This window comes from Bos indicus x Bos taurus, chromosome X (genome assembly GCF_003369695.1).
Source record: "Bos indicus x Bos taurus breed Angus x Brahman F1 hybrid chromosome X, Bos_hybrid_MaternalHap_v2.0, whole genome shotgun sequence".
In the NCBI taxonomy this organism is placed as follows: Eukaryota; Metazoa; Chordata; class Mammalia; order Artiodactyla; family Bovidae; genus Bos; species Bos indicus x Bos taurus.
The window spans coordinates 131,928,097-131,944,346 of NC_040105.1; the positions used below are offsets into that span (position 1 = coordinate 131,928,097).

At 51.1% G+C, this 16,250-nt stretch overlaps 1 protein-coding gene across 2 annotated transcripts in view; it reads left to right on the forward strand.

Annotated features, from left to right (window-relative positions):
* Positions 1-2,144: 2,144 nt before the first annotated feature.
* The window catches only part of ELF4 (E74 like ETS transcription factor 4), a 36,287-nt gene continuing 22,181 nt past the window's right edge, over positions 2,145-16,250 (forward strand). The window contains exon 1 of one of the 2 annotated variants that reach the window (XM_027533593.1): positions 2,145-2,445. The gene's annotated coding sequence lies outside the window, so the exon portion shown is untranslated. Of the gene's footprint in view, positions 2,446-2,545; positions 2,736-16,250 lie in introns of those variants that run through there. The other variant, XM_027533594.1, reaches the window with a different exon arrangement.

A 16,250-nucleotide genomic window follows, 5' to 3' on the forward strand; every position in this document is an offset into this window, starting at 1 on the left:
CAAGGGGGTGGGGTTTGCTTTGGCTGCACCTCCCAGGTCACGGGGCTGTGGTTAGTTCCTAGTGGCTGTGGATGGTGGGAACTTCTGGGATTCCCACAAGCCATGGGCTGCGGGTCACTGGGAGGCATCAGGGCTGTGAGCAGGTCCTCATGGTGCCCGTGTCATCCTCTCTCTCTGCCCTTCCCAAGAAGACCTCTCCTCTAGCACTTCCAAACCTTGAGGCCTCGAGCTTGGTTTAAACCACAAACACTCATAGGAGGCAGCCACCATTCTCAGCAGCTTCCAGCCCTGCACACTTTCTCCCAAGAGCTGGGTTGAGAAAAACGAGATGAGACGGAGATGATGCTAAAGGCAGCTAACGTTTATTGAGGGCTTACTAAGCACCAGGCACTGCCATAGACAGACTATCTCATTCAAGCCTCCCCACAGCCTTGGGAGATAGATTCTTATTTTCCTCAATTTAAAAATAAAGAAAGTCAGGCTCCGAGAGTTTAAGCGACTTGTCCAAAGACACACACAGTCAGTAAATGGTGAAGCTGGAATAGGAACCCAGGTCTGTCTGATGTTAGAGACCTCTGAACTCTTAGCAAAATGGGAAAGCCTGTGCCCGCCCCCTCCCCCAGCGCGCGCCTGTGTGTATGTGCGTGTGTGAAGGTCAAAGTAAAGGCCCCTTAGGGATGGCTGAGATCTACCACAATTTTGAGAGGGGAGCCTCACTGGCAGGAAAATTGCGTCTTCAGACCCAGAATCCCCTGGGGAAAGTGTGTTCATTTACAAGAGAAAAGGAGTGGAAATTTTCTCTGGGCACTTCTTTCAAGGACTTAGCTTTAGGTGGCCAAGAGGTCTCAAGGTGTTCGGGTGCCCCAGTCCAGCCCCTAGGTCTTTCCCTGGAAACCGGTAATCCATAGCTACCTTCGGCAGCGTCACCCAACACTCCTGTTCCCCAGTCCTGTGCCAGGGACTCTCCTTTCCCAAGGCTGGGGAAGCGGACATGCTGGTGGCTGAGCAGGCCCCTGGACCTCAGGTCCTTAGTCCACCCCCACCCCCGCAGAGGGCCCCCCTCCCCTGGGGCCTTTTCTGCTTTGCTGCGTTCTGCGGAGGAGGGAGATGCCGGCTGAGGCCTAGCAGGGCCCCTCCTCCAGACCATGTTGAGCCAGAAATGACAATTCCTAGTCAACTCCCTCCTAGGGCCTCCTAGATGGGGGAGGGGTGGGGTGGGGTGGGGTGGGGTGGGGTGGGGGTGGGGTGGAGTGGGTGGGGGTAGGGTGGAGCGGGGGCTGGGATGGATGCTGAGGCACGTGAGAGGACAGGGTTAGGGGGAGGTAGAATGGGCTGGATTCAAATAGATACATCAAGCAGAGAAGCCTGGCTCTGGACAGAAGGGGGCACGAGTTTTTCTGCAGCACCCTAACTCGATACATTTGCACCTGCTGCACCAGCCCTCTCCCCCCAGTCCTTCCCCGCATTCATATCCTCCTGGCCTCCCTCATCTGGAGCCCTAGGCTCGACCTCCCTAAGAAATCCCCAAAACTCTCTAGTCGCGCCAAGTGCACGAGGCATTTGGCCCGGGATTCCACGGTGTCTGGCATATAGTCCCCAAACTGTATCCTCCGGGCATCTCCCGGCCTCACCTACCCGCTCGGCCCGCCCTCGAGCAGGTCCGCCGCACCGCAGGCGCTCAATAACAATCGGGAGCGCGGGGCTGGGGCCAAAGCCGGTAAGCGCGAGGAACCGAGGGGGCCGGATATAGCCATCCGGAGTCCCCCGGGAATGGAATGGTTTTGTTTTTGTTTTTGTTTTTTTTTCTATGAGACACGGTGTGGGGCATCCCGGCGGGAGCTGCGGGCCCCGGGACGCGCCACGTGGGGGGCGCTGGGCGCGCGACGTGAGCTCCGCGGGAGCCAGGTTCTCGCCGGCCCCCGGGGGCCAGCGAGCCGGGAGGGGAAGGAGAGGCCGCGCGGGCCCCTGGCACGGCTCCCCCTGCCGTGCTGGCGACCGCGGCGGGCCGGGGGTGGAGGGGCGCTGTTTCCACCAAGACGCCTCGTCCCTCCCTCTCGCCCTCCTCCACCCCGCCCGCCCGCCGTCCCTCCCGTCGGTCCCTCCCTCCGGCTCTTCCCTCCCTCCCGCCCTGCCTCCTTCGCGCCCGCCCCAGCCGCCGCCTGCGGGGACGTGTGTGTCTCTAGCGCAATTTCCCCTTTCGCTCGGTTGTCTCGGCGCAGGTCTCCGTTGGCTCGCGCCCCCTCCGCGGGCGCCCCAGCCGCCCCCTCCTTCGGCCTGGCGTCTGGGCTCCCCGGGCACTCCACCCCGCCCCCCGGAGTCGTTTTATAAGGGGCGCCGTCGTCTCACCTGGTATTTGCATCTCGCCCTCCAACTTGCCATTGGCGGCGCGACGTGTGGGAGAGCCCTGCGCCTCGCCCGCCCGGACCAGCCTGCCCCGGCGCCGAGGTGAGTCACAGGCGCGGGGCCGCGGGGGCCGGCAGGCAGGGAGGAGAGGAGGGAGGGGAGGAAGGAGGGGAACGGTGGCCCCGGCGGCCGCGGGGACCGACCCGGCGCTGCGCTCAACTTCCACTTCTCCTTTCGCCGGCGCCGAAGTCCCGGCGCCACTCGCCCGGCCCGGCTTCCGAGGGGGAGAAGGCGGGTCGGCCGGGCTGGGGACCCCGCGTCTCGGCCTTCCGAGTAGGGAGGAGACCGCGGCGGTCGACCCCGGCCCCGCGACGGAGCCCGCGCAGTCTCAGGTACGTCGATGGCGCCGGTTCTCCGAGCCTTCGGGGCCCTCAGAAAGTTTACCAGAGAGCGGGAACAGGGACGCCGGGGCCCCGGGGCATTAGGGGCTGAGGGGCCCAGGGAAGGGTGGGAGAGCTGAGGCGTGTTGCGTCCCGCCCTTGCCTCGCCCCACCGCGTGTGCTTTGGGGAACCCGGGCTGCCGGTCCCGGGTTAGAAGCCCAGTCGATTTCCCCTGTCGGGGTGGGGGCGGGTTTGCCCGCTCCCCGGACAGCCCGAGGTCCGTGACAGGGCCGGTTGTGACAGCCTGCCGCAGCAGCTCGGTGCCCGAGGGCAGGCGGTCGGCCTCCTTGTGGCGGGGCTGCTAGATTGATCTGGCGGCCCCTAGGGCTTCTGGGACCAGGCGCCTTAGGGTAACACACACACTCTCTCTTTTTCTCTCTCTCTACACACACACACGCGCGCCCGTGCGCGCGCACACAGACACATACACAGACACACACACACACACACAGACACACACACACCTATGACTTGGATAATTGGATCGCCAAAATAGAGACCTCTTGGCAGGGGCCGGAGTTTCCGTGTGAGCCGGCCGCCAGCCTTCCCGCTCCCGCGTTCCCGCTCTCCCGCCTCTGTGTTCCCTCCTCTGCCGCCGGCTCGTGGACTCGGCAGCCGCGCAGCGCCGGGTCCCCTGCCGACCGCGCCTTGCTTTGGGAGACTGCTGAGGCGGCTGCTTTTCGGATTGCCTGTCCCTCCATCGCACCCTACCTAACTCTGTCGCCCTGCCCTCCCTGCCCGGCCCTCCTGACCAGGGTGACCTCCTAACCCCCTAATCCCCTCCGCGCCTCAGCCAGCTTCTACCTCGCCGCCCGCGCCCCCCATCCCGACCCCCCCCCCACTTTCCCCCCACATCCCAGCCGTGGGATTTGATGGTCCTGACCCTCATCTCTGCCCGAGATAGAGGCCTGTTTGGTCCTGCAGCTTCTTCTGGTTAATGTTTGACACTTCATTGTGGCTAATCATTTTAATTAGCTCTTAAAGTGGGGAGGAACAGTTAACCTTGGACTTCTCGATTTTGGCCTGGTGGGGCCTCATAGGGGAGGAGTGCTGGGGAGGTTGGAGCGGAAGTGAAGTCACCACCCCAGGGCCTGAGCCACCACTGCTCGGCCCCAACAGCTGGTGGGCACGCCCATGAGGGATTCACCCCCAGCGAGCTGACCCCTGGCCCTAGTGCTAGGTTGGGGGGGTCGGTGAAGGGATCAGATCTGGCTCTCTGCTTTGGGGAGACAGGATACATTGGGACTGAAAATACCCAGGGTTCCATTTGTACGACTAGAATGCAAATTCCTCCTCACAGTGAACAGTAGGGTTTTACTGGTTAGAAGGTGCTTTCTCAACCATTAATTCAGCAGACCCTTGGCAGTAACAGCCTGAAGGGGAGCTCTCTTGAGTTAAGTGAAGGACTTAACTATCCTGGAGGACTTCCTCTCCTGGTCAGTGTGGGGAAGAGGCTGCCTTACAAGTGGTTGTCTCTGGGTTCAAGCCGGGGAGGTGTGTGTGTGGGGGGGGGGGGGCGTTGAGCAGGGTCCACGTTGCCACCCTCACACAGCCTCTAGCTGTGAGCGGGAGGAGTGGCTTGTTTGCAACTATGTCTGGCATTCCTCCCACTGCTGCACTGTTTGCTCCGCCGTTGCTCAGGAACTGGCGCCCACCCCTGGACAGACTGGAGGCCTGAAAGCAGCCCTCTCGGTGCCTGGAGCTAAGTGGTGGGCTTCTGTCTCCTCTGTCCTGTATTGGAATCTCAAAATGAGGGTGCTGTGACCTCTCATTCATGGGCCTGATTAATGGGATGTCCAAAATGTTCCTAGCCTGCAAAATTCAGGGCCTCCCTGAGAGGCCCAGCCAGACACAGGCTGAGGGGATTGCTTTCCCAGGGAAATCCCTGCACAGAAGTTTGGCCTTGGTCCTTGCCAACCCCCTTCTCTCCCCTCAACATTTTCATTTTGCCTCCTATCCCTAGAGCCAGACTGTCTGGGTCTAAATCCCAGTTCTGTTATTTACTAACTGTGTGATCCCATTTAATTGTGTGCCTCAGTTTCCTCATCTGTCAAATCAGACCTACCTCATAAGGTTTTGTCAAGGATCAAATACATCAAAACACATAAGCTGTTTATTTAGAACCATAAGTGCAAGCTAACCTTATGGTATTGTCTAATATGGGGCCTAAAACTCAGATTTAACTCAGCAACCATTTGCTGAGAACCAGTCCCAGCACTGAAAGTAAAAAGTGAAAGTGAAAGTCACTCAGTCGTGTGCGACTCTTTGCAACCCCATGGACTATACAGTCCATGGAATTCTCCAGGCCAGAATACAGGAGTGGTAGCCTTTCCCTTCTCCAGGGGATCTTCCCAACCCAGGGATTGAACCCAGGTCTCCTGCATTGCAGGTGGATTCTTTACCCACAGAGCTATGAGCGAGGGGAATGTAGAGGTGAAGAAGACACCACTGTGAACTGTGTGTACCTTCCGGTGTGGGCCAGAGTCAGGGTGGGGGATGTGGGAGAAGACCAGAGAGGATGGCTAGGTCATCTACATAAATAACCATAATTCAAAGCCCATGTGGGGAGCCAGTTACCCCAGACTTGGAGGCTTCTCCATGTGTGGGGATCCAGGCTGGATTCTGGTCAGGATTCTACCCCTGGACAGAGGCCTGCCCTGAGATTTGGGTGAACAAGAGGGACGAGGAGACCCAATTCCTGTGTGGACCACAGGTGGCAAGCATCTAGTGCTGTGATTTGTTGGGTTCCAGGACAGGATGGCATTACTTAGGGCCACCCCCAGATGCCCCTCTAACCCCCTACTTGCTATGCCCCTAGCCCCCACCCTGAGATCCCCCACCAAGCTCAGAAGGGCCTTGGGCAGCCTTCTTCCTTCAGTCTTGGGCCTGACCGCAACCCAGGCTTGGTTCTCTCTCCAGGATTTCTAAGCTGCAAAGAGGTTTCTGGCTTCACTGCCAATGTATTCCCTTTGTGGTTCTCAGACTTAAAACTAGTTCTGCAGGGGAGAAAAGAAACTCACACAAGGTACCCAGAATCCCATGGGCGCTTTCCTAAGGGTCAGGGGCTTTTCTCATCAACACCAACCTTCCTGCAAATCTCCAGCCGCTGAGTCTTGTGTGGCCTGTAATAGCGGCCTCTCCACTCATGCCCTGTAGCTCGGACCCCAGTGCTGGTTGCCAAGGAACTGCTGGTCGGGGTGCTTATGACGGTTCTGACCTCATAGGAGCCGCTGAGTTTCAATTCAACAGACATTTATTAACACCTACTGTGTGCCCAACCCTTGCTAGGCGCTGTGGGGGAGACAAGGGAAGAGGGTGGCGGGAGATGACTAAGACATTGAAAATAATCCGAGGTGAGGACAAGCTGCCAGGACTGTGGCTGGTCAGGTGCTAAATTGTGCTCCTTGGAGCAGGGGCCAGAGGCGGCCTGGCTCAGAGATCAGCAGCAGCTGGAGGAAGAGCGAGGACAGGCTTTGTGCGGCCTCGGCTCTGAGCTAGACCTTGAAGGGGTGGGGCACTGTGGGGGAGATCCAGCTAGGCAGAAAAGGGAGAAAAGCTGCCTTTCTCTTCCCTGGCTACCTGCTGACCTTTGAAGCCTCGGTAATCATTTGGGACATGCGTGTCACATAAAAGATCAGGACAGCCAATGTGGGTGGCTCAGTGCAAAGCCCGAGCTCCACTCTGGGCGATACACAAAGTGGAGGGCCCAGTGCGGATGGATGAGACACAAAGGGTGGCCAGGCTTTTCCAGGCGGAGGGGATTTCATTTTGAACTTCCCCTCACCACACACAGGCCCTGGAGGGGAGAGAGGAGGAAAAGAGGCGGAGGGCAGCAAAGGGACAGGATGACTGCCCTACCACAGGTGTGCACAACCAGCACCAACTGGTTGAGTCTCACTTTCCCCAGCGTCCTGGGATTTCTCTGGGAGCCCAGAGGTTCAGGTAGAGGATGGAGATTTTCATTTTCTCAGCCAGCCAAGAGCTAAAAGGTCTAGAGAGTCCCACATGTTTCTGTCAGGACCCCCTGGGCAAGGGCAAGGACTAGCCGTGTAGTTGTTCTGTGACTTTTGCATCTCTCCTGGCTGGACATGCCGAGGAGACTTGATCCTTGTTAGATTTAACTGGATGAAAACAGCTGGACACATGTATACCACCCCCTCCCCACCACTCCAGGCATCAGTCTTCCTCTCTCTGCTCTCTGGGCATGTGCCCTCCCCAGCACATTGCAAAACCACGGAGACACACCAGAGTACCCTGACTTCTCATCCGGGGAAACTGTGTCCTAAGGTGAGTTTCTTGGCAGAGACCTTACCCAGCCTTCTCACTCAGGGTGATGAGGAGGGTCAAGCGGCAGGGAGCGGCACTTTCCCTGGCAGATGCACTAGGGTTGACTAGGGAAAGTGCCAGAACATTTCTCAGCCAGACCAACAAGAAGAAAGAGGTTAAACAACTTGCCCAGACTGAGGAAGCTTTGCCCTAGGTCCCAGTGCTGCCATTTCCCACTTCTCACTCCACCTGCCCTTCCCAAAGCTCCCTTCCTCTTCCAGTCGAGCCCTGTATTCTTCTCAAGAATGCTATTGTGTGGTATTGTCCTGAGGAGGAAGAGCTCAGGCTCTCTGAATTCATATCCCAGGCCTGTCACTTACTGGCTGTGTGACTGTGGACTGATCACATAATCACTCTCCCAGGGTTGCTGAGGGTTAAATGAAATAATGCCTGTAAAGCACTTTGCATGATGCCTGGCACACGGAAACCACCCAGTAAGTGTGAGCTGCTATTATTCTGTGGCTATTATTATTGTTGTTGTTGTTCTTATCGTTTCCTCCTCCCACACCCTTGACTTTACCAGGCTCCAGGGATCAACTGCTTCTCTGGCAGTGCTGGCAGGGAACGCGATGCTCATTCATAAAAGCAAGAGGGAGATTTTCTACATCTTTCTGCTAACTTTTTGTTAACTCTGCCATCATACTAGATAAAGAGGGATGTGGAAAAAGATGTGTGTGTGTGTGTGTGTGTGTGTGTGTTTGTAGTAAAATATTTCTGATTTAAAAAAATCAGAATAAAATCTTTCTCTTTACTACAAGCAGTGCTGTAGTAAAGAGCAGAAATCAAGTCTTGAACATTTTTATTAACTTTGTCATCTTTATCTCGTCACCATGTTCATCTTGATATTCATTTGCTGCAGGAATAAGAGTGAATTTGTTCCTTTGAGAGGAGGCCTCATGTTCCACCCCTGGCAAGTATTTAGCAATCATCAGTTTGTTGTTCTTCGGAGAAGGCAATGGCACCCCACTCCAGTACTCTTGCCTGGAAAATTCCATGGATGGAGGAGCCTGGTGGGCTGCAGTCCATGGGGTCACTACGAATCGGACACAACTGAGCAACTTCACTTTCACTCATTGGAGAAGGAAATGGCAACCCACTCCAGTGTTCTTGCCTGGAGAATCCCAGGGACGGCGGAGCCTGGTGGGCTGCCATCTCTGAGGTCGCACAGAGTCAGACACGACTGAAGCGACTTAGCAGCAGCAGCAGCAGTTTGTTGTTCTTACCCTACTGAGTGTAGAATTCTGGGAGCCGACTGGCCAACCACTGCTCACTTTCTCCCTTCTTTCACTAGAACTGAGGTCTTGGGTTGGGGCTGGGACCCTGCCTTTGCCCAGAAGAGTTCCTGGGGGGCTGGGAGGCCATTCCCATTCCAAAGGCCTCCCAGAAAGTAACTTGGAGGTTTCATCTGCTCGAAAATGGGTTGGCGTTTGCTTGAGGTGCCTGTGGCCACCCACAGGGGCAGGAGGCCCTAGACCACCCTTGAACCACCCCTGAGCTACTTCACTCTGTCCCTTGGTCCCCGCCCCTAGGCCTTGAGGGATGGGAGAGTGGGCAATTAGTCTTAACCTCCCCAGATTCCTGATGACCTGACAACAAGGAGGTACTTAAGACATAGATTTAGCAGATAATGCCTTTTTTCCATAATGCCCCCGGAGAGGCTAGTTTAGCTCTACTGATTTTGTGAGAATCCATGCACAGAAAACACCTGTCTCATTAAGTGACCACTTTCTTGGCGCCACCCTGATCCTAAAAAAAACACGGTAGGCCCAGGCAAATCTAAACCTGATTCTGGAGCTCTGGTCATACACATGCACTTAGCTTCACAGCAGGCAAGAGCTGAAGTGCCAGCAAGCCTGTGGCACTTAAGGTTTGGAGAATAGGTAATAATGGGTTCAAGGAGGGCATATCTAGAGGAAGATCTTTCTTCTCCCTCCTCAGCTTAATTGGGGAAGGCTTCCTGGAGGTGAGAGGGCATTTCAAAGGAGGAAAGAGCACATGGGCTGAGCTCTAGGGGCCTGGAAGGCTCGGTGGGACAATGAAGCAGGCATGGGAGCGAGCCAAAGATAAAACAACAAAATACATTCGAGTCGGCACACTCGGTAACTTCCCAGGTTCAGAATTCGTCTCCACGGGTGGCACCAAGGAATGTGTTTTCCAGGGAAGATGCGTATTCTTGCTTCTTTTGTCTTCACTGCTGTCATATGATATTACTGCATAGTTAAATTATGCAATAATACTATTTGCTAAAATTACATAGTAAATGCTGCTGTTGTTATTTTACCCAATCTGAGGACCTTTTTCTTTCTCTTTTACAGTTTTATTGAGGCAATGTTGACACACAATAAACTGCACATATTTAAAGTGTGCGCTTTGATAATATTTGACATATGTATATACTCATGAAACTAATCACCCCCAAGAGTTTCCTTGCGCCCCTTTGCGATCCCTCTTTCTCATCCTGAGCAACTACTTATCTACTTATCTACTTTATGTGACTGTCGATTAGTATGCATTTTTTAATTGAAATGTACGGATCTTCTTTGACTTATGATAAAGTTACATCCTGATAAACCAATCGGAAGTTGAAAACACATCTAATACACCTAACCTGCTGAGTGCCATAGCTTAGCCTGCTGCTGCTGCTGCTAAGTCGCTTCAGTCGTGTCCGACTCTGTGTGACCCCAGAGACGGCAGCCCACCAGGCTCCCCTGTCCCTGGGAGTCTCCAGGCAAGAACACTGGAGTGGGTTGCCATTTCCCTCTCCAATGCATGAAAGTGAAAAGTGACTCTTAGCGACCCCATGGGCTGCAGCCCACCAGGCTCCTCCATCCATGGGATTTTCCAGGCAAGAGTACTGGAGTGGGGTGCCATTGCCTTCTCCACTAGCTTAGCCTAGCTTACATTAAATGTGCTCAGAACACTTATATTAAATTACAGTTGGGCAAAATCATCTAACACAAAGCTTATTGTATAATAAAGTGTTGAATATCTCATGTAATTTATTGAATACTGTTGTTGTCGTTGAGTCGCTAGGTTGTGTCTGACTCTTCATGACCCCATGGACTGCAGCGTGCCAGGCTCCTCTGTCCATCACTATCTCCCAGAGTTTGCTCAAATCCATGTCCACTGAGTTGGTGATGCTATCCAACCATCTCATCTCTGTCACCCCCTTCTCCTCCTGCTCACAATCTTTCCCAGCATCAGGGTCTCTTCCAATGAGCTGGCTCTTTGCATCAGGTGGCCAGAGTATTAGTGTTGAGTAGCTCATGTAATGTATTGAATACTGTACTGAAAGTGAAAAACAGAATGGTTGTCTGGGTACAGAATGGTTGTAAGTATATTGGTTGTTTACTCTTATGATCACAGAAGATCAAAATTCAAAATTTGAAGTAGGGTTTCTACTGAATGTGTAACGTTTTTATGCCATTGTAAAGTTGAAAAGTCTCGAGTGAACCATCATTAAGTTGTGGACCGTCTGTATTTGACATATAACATTGTGTAAAGTTAAGGTGTACAGCATTGTAATTTGATATGATTATATATCATAGTGATAATTAGCAGTTCTATCATTGCGTAATTATCCTCTCTATTTAGTAATTGGAATGATTAAGTTCTAGTCTCTTACCAAGTTTGATGACTGTTAATACAATATTGTTGTTTACATTTACTACACTGTGCATTTGAGTTCTCGGGCTTATTCAGTACTCATTGTAATAGTTTGCGTTTTCTAGAGTTTTATATAAGTGGAATCATATCGATTGTATTCTCTCCTTCTTTGGTTTCTTTCATCCAGCACATTTATTTTAAGATCCATCCATGTTGTTTTCTACATCAATATTTCATTCTTTTATTGCTAAGTAGAATTCCATTGTCTGGACAATACCATATACTGTTGATCTGTTCATCAGTTGATGGACATTTGGTGGTGGTTTTGATTTTTTTCTAGTTTTTGGCTATTACAAGCAAAGCTTCAGTGAACTTCTTTGTACAAATCTTTCTATGGCTATATGTGTGTTTTTCTCTTGGTCAAATACCTAGGAGTGGAATGGCTGGATCATATAGTAGTTGTAGGTTCAACTTTTTAAGAAACTATCAATCTGTTTTCCAAAGTCATTGTACCATTTTACAGTTCATCAGCAATTTATTAAAATTCCATTTGTTCCACATCCTTGCTAACACTTGATGTGGGCAGTCTTAAAATTTTAGTTCTTCTAATAGGTGTGCAGTGGTATCTCATTGTGGTTTCAATTTGTATTTCCCTAATGACTGATGATGTAGAACATCTTTTCATGTTGTTATTTGTCATCTATATATCTACTTTGGTGATGTATCTGTTCAATTTTCTGCCCATTTTTAATTGACTTTTTTGTTTTCTTATAGTTGAGTTTTGAGAATTCTTTATATAGTCTAGGTAGGAGACCTTTATCAGATACATGCTTTGCAAAGAGTTTGTCTGAGTATGTGCCTTATCTTTTCATTCACTTCACAGTGAAGAGCAGAAGTTTTCAATTTTGATAACGTCCAGTCAATTTTGACTTTTATGGATCATGCTTTTGGTGTTGTATCTTGGAATGCTTTACTTAGCCCTAGGTCACAAATATTTTGTCTTACAGTTTCTTTTAGAAGTTTTATAGATTTAGGTTTTACATTTTGGTCTTTGATCAATTTCAAGTTAATTTTTCTCTATGGTGAGCCGTAGAAATCCATTTGATTTCTTTTAAAATATGGGTATACAGTTATTCCAGCATCACTTGTTGAAAAAGCTATCATTAGTCTAATACAGTTGTCCTTTCATCCAGCTTACATAAGCTTATTTCTGGACTCTATATTCTGTTCTGTTGATCTATTTGTTTATCTTTATGCCAGTACCAATTGTTTTGATTACTGTAGCCTTTATAATCATTCTCAAAATCAGATAGTATTAGTCCCCCAACTTTGTTCTTTATCCAAGTTGTTTTTGGGACTTCCCTGGCAGTCCAGTGGTTAAGACTCCGAGCTTTCAATGGAGGGGTCGTGAGTTCAATCCCTGGTTGAGGAACTAGGATTCCACACTCTGCATGGCACAGCCAAAAAAAAAAAGAACGAAGAAACCAAAGTTGTTTTGCCTATTTTAAGTCACTTGCAATTCCATATGAATTTTAGAATCAGATTGTCAGTATAATTTTTCATTGATATATTGTTGTTGTTTAGTCACTAAGTTGTGTCTGACTCTTCTGCACCACATGGACTGCAGCCTGCCAGGCCCCTGTGTCCATGGAATTTTCCAGGCAAGAATACTGGAGTGGGTTGCATATAAGTTTCAGATGTACAACATAGTGATTCACAATTTTTAAAGGTTATACGCTATTTAGAGTTATTATAAAATACTGGTTATATTCCCTGTGCTGTGCAATATATCCTTATGGATTATTTATAATATCATGTTCTTTTAATACTTGAGAATTTATTCTATTTACATTAATTGTTATAACAGATATGTTTAGCTGTGCTATTGTGATCTTATTTTATAATCATGGATGAGCCTGATGCTACTGTCATTTTCAGAAGATGCTTAATCTTTTCATTGATATCCTTCAGTAAAGAGTTCCTTAACCTTACCATGCATTTGCAAAATAGGACCATTTATTATTTGCCCTTCGTTTATACCTATTTTTGGTGCAGTGTTCCATGATTATCATTTTCTAGATGCCAGTCATATCCCTTTTCAACCTTGTCTGTCTAGCAAACAAAAGGCCTCTTTTAAAAAAAGTTATCCTTGAATCCCATTCTCTTGAATCATTTTAGCTCTTAGAACTGATCCAGTGTTTTGAAGTCTTTCCCGAGGGTTCAGTGATCAGACCAGCACCCAATATTCACGGGGTAGAAACACTGTGGTTTGTACAAAGAGAGAGTGCTTTGATGATGACCTGATTGATCAACTGCCCTCTTGATGATGTTTGGAATAAATGACTCTAGCTGGTATGTGTTTTCCTTAGTAGAGACCTGAAGCAAGAGAAGACAAGTAATATTTAAGCCTGGGGACCTTTGTTCCCTAATTCTATTCTTGTCCCCACCCCTAGACTATAGCCCTCAGATCTAGCAGGACTCGGGGTCTCTATTCCAGAGATTTCACTTGGGCTGAGAATTTACATGGGCTTAGTTCATGAATGCCCAGACCTGTGTTAGAGTCAGGAGAAGATAAAATAGACCTTGATCCCATGAATTTTACAGCCTGTTGGGGAAATAAGACATACACATGAAATAATTAAAGAGAAATTCGAGATTGCCTGGGATTAAGAGATCTTGTGGTGGAATTTAAGGGCTCTGGGAGTTTAGAAGGGGGCCCCATGGGTGTGGGCGCTAGTTATCAGGGCAAAACCAGCTCCATGGATTTGGGGAACTTGGTTGGGACCTTGCTGGACGGGCACTGTTTGATTAACTAAAACAGAGCAGCAAGGGCCTGGCAGGCCTGAGAAACTCCGTGAATGAGCCTGGAATGTTCCCTCAGGGGACCATGAGGAGACCACTGGGCTTGAAGCCCAGGCTTGAGTTGGGAAATCATGGGAAATGAGGCTGAGTAGGTAGGGTGGGGTCAGACTGTGAAAGACCTTTGGAAACCAAGCAGATGAGCTTGGACTGTAAGGCCCTGCTGAGCTTGGCTGGTGTGGCCACAGCCATAGATCTAAATGTGTGCCCTGGAGTAGGAGCTGGTGCCAGCTCAGAGGCTGGGGGAGGAGCTCAGCAGAGGCAGAGCCCTGACTGGAACTTATTCTTCCTCATGCCCAGTCAAATGGGCTTTCTGCTGCCCCAGGCCTGGTTAGCTTTTCAAAGACTTTCACATCCCCTCTATACAGCTTCCCAACAGAAACTACAGGCATGGGGAGGAGATGGGGAAGGCCTGCTCCAGAGTTAATGGTATGATGGGAGGCAGAGTCAGCAAGAAACACTCTTTCGCTCACCTGCCCCCCTATTAACCTGCAGAGCCATTCCTTAGGTTAAAGCAGGGTAGCTCCAGATGGCCTTTTAAAATGAAAATGTGTTGAGGAGAGAGGTGACACATTAACCCAGTATCACCCATTAACACATTAACACTAAATGGTTTATTATTTTTGAGTGGTGGGAAGCTGTTCCTGGGGAGGTGGGATGACCTGTGGAGCCCTGACTGCTACTAGGGTCAGTAAGCTTGTGAGGAGCTCTGAGTAGCATGAAATCTATGGTGGAGGGGGCGGGGGAAGCCCGGGGCTGTGAGAGCCATGTGACATGGCATGCCTGTGGTTACATAGCCCATTAATGGCAAAATTGCCTGAGCAGAGTTTTTCCAAACTTTCCCACCCAAGTGCCCCAAACTATTAAATTCTATCTCAGAGACCTAGAAAAACACAGTTTCATAAAAGTTCTTTGAAGTATGGCATTTTTTTTCTATACTGTGAATGCCTGAAATCTACCGCCTGAACATATTTTAATTGACTTCTCAGTGAAGCAACCGAAAGATGAGGGAGGATCCGGGTTTGGACTGTGGCTTTGATTCTGGCTATCAGGATTGGTCAGCTTTAGCAAGCAGGCTCTGTCCCTGTGGGAGCTGCCTAGGGACAGGTCAGAACTTGAAGTTTCAAGGTTTTAGCCCAAAGTGCTGGAAAAGAAATCCATCACCTCCTGCATGCTCATTCACCCAGTGGCCCCCACTGTCTCCTTCCTTGATTCAAACTCATTTAATGGAAAAATCTAAGCCGTTGTACTCTGAGGGGAAGTCATAGGACCTGCTCAGTGGTTAGCTCAGGCCTCATCCTAGCCTTTGGGTGGGCTGGAGACAACAGCAGAACCCAGGAGGCCCTCAAGTCTGTGCCCACAGTTTCCCTAGCCTTCCCGCCTCCCCGGCCTCACCTGGAACATGGAGTACTCTTCAGTTAAAAACAAAACAGCCTCAGAGCCTTCCACCCTCGTGCTGCTCCCCGCCCCGCACCGCTTATTTCTGGGTGGCTGAGAACAGAAGAGCTGTCGGCGGAGTCTCTCCAGGCCAAACTTGGCCTCCTCTGCAGCCCGAGGGCCCCATTTCTATCCCCACAGCCTGCAGATAGAGACCGTGGTAATAGAGAGAGAATGCCTGGACCAAGTGGACGGCTCGCTATGAATATTCAGGTTTCACTCTGGGAGGCCGCAAGGCTTCATCCACACCCCCGGCCTGCCTGCGGTGGGGAGGGAATCGGGGGTGCCGGCCTGGAGTGACGAAACCACAGCAGGTAGGGCCCTGGGCGGGGCGGCTGCGCCGGGCGGGGCGGGGCAGCCGACTGGGTGAGGCCCAGATTCCCCAGGCTGATAAGGCAGCCTGTAAACACCGAGCAAGAGGAAGGGGCAGAGGGCAGGCGACCAGATGGCAGGAGAAGGGGGAAACCGGAGCCCAGGCCTAGCTGCAGGAAGTGGGGCTTGATGTGGAAACATCCTGTCCAGCGGGGACTAGATTGGTGGCCAGCAGCGATCGCTCCCTCCACCGCGGAGGCAAGCTCCGCGCTAACTGGGGGTGGCCTGGGCACTCGGCCAAGAACATGGTTCACGACATCTCCAAAGGATGTGATCAGTGAGTCTCATGAAGGGCTATTCTACCACCTAGCACCGCCGGTGGGCAGGGGCAGCGGGTGGGGAGGAGTGAAATCAGGTCCAAACCACCCCCATCCCCCCATAGAGAAACCGAGCTGCGGAATCCTCAGAGAGCTTGTGATTTTCTCGGGAAAGTCCTGCTTGTCACCATGCCTGTGAGGAGCATCAGCTGGAACACCTAGTCGCAGCTAGCTAGCTCCCTGCAGCACTCCAAGAAAAATCTGGTATCCGACATGCCAGTCTCTTCCATCCTGCAGTGCTTTATAATAAGAACCACAAAGGGTCAGAGCTGGTAGAGCCTTTTGTGAAGGAAAACCAAATTCACCCACTTCACTTAACAGATGGGGATGCTGGGGTTCAGAGAAGGGCAGGGACCTGGCCATGCTCATGGAGACCTAGGTTAAAGGCCCAGCTCTAGAGCATTTTCTACTCCTACCATGTTGCTTAAGACCCCGCCACCATGCCTCATGCTGCCTTGCACACTTGCCAAACTTCAGCAGTTATGGTTGCTCAGGGTTATGGGGGAGGCTGATGGGAGGAAGGGAGCCTTGGAGTCAGAAGTAAGAAGA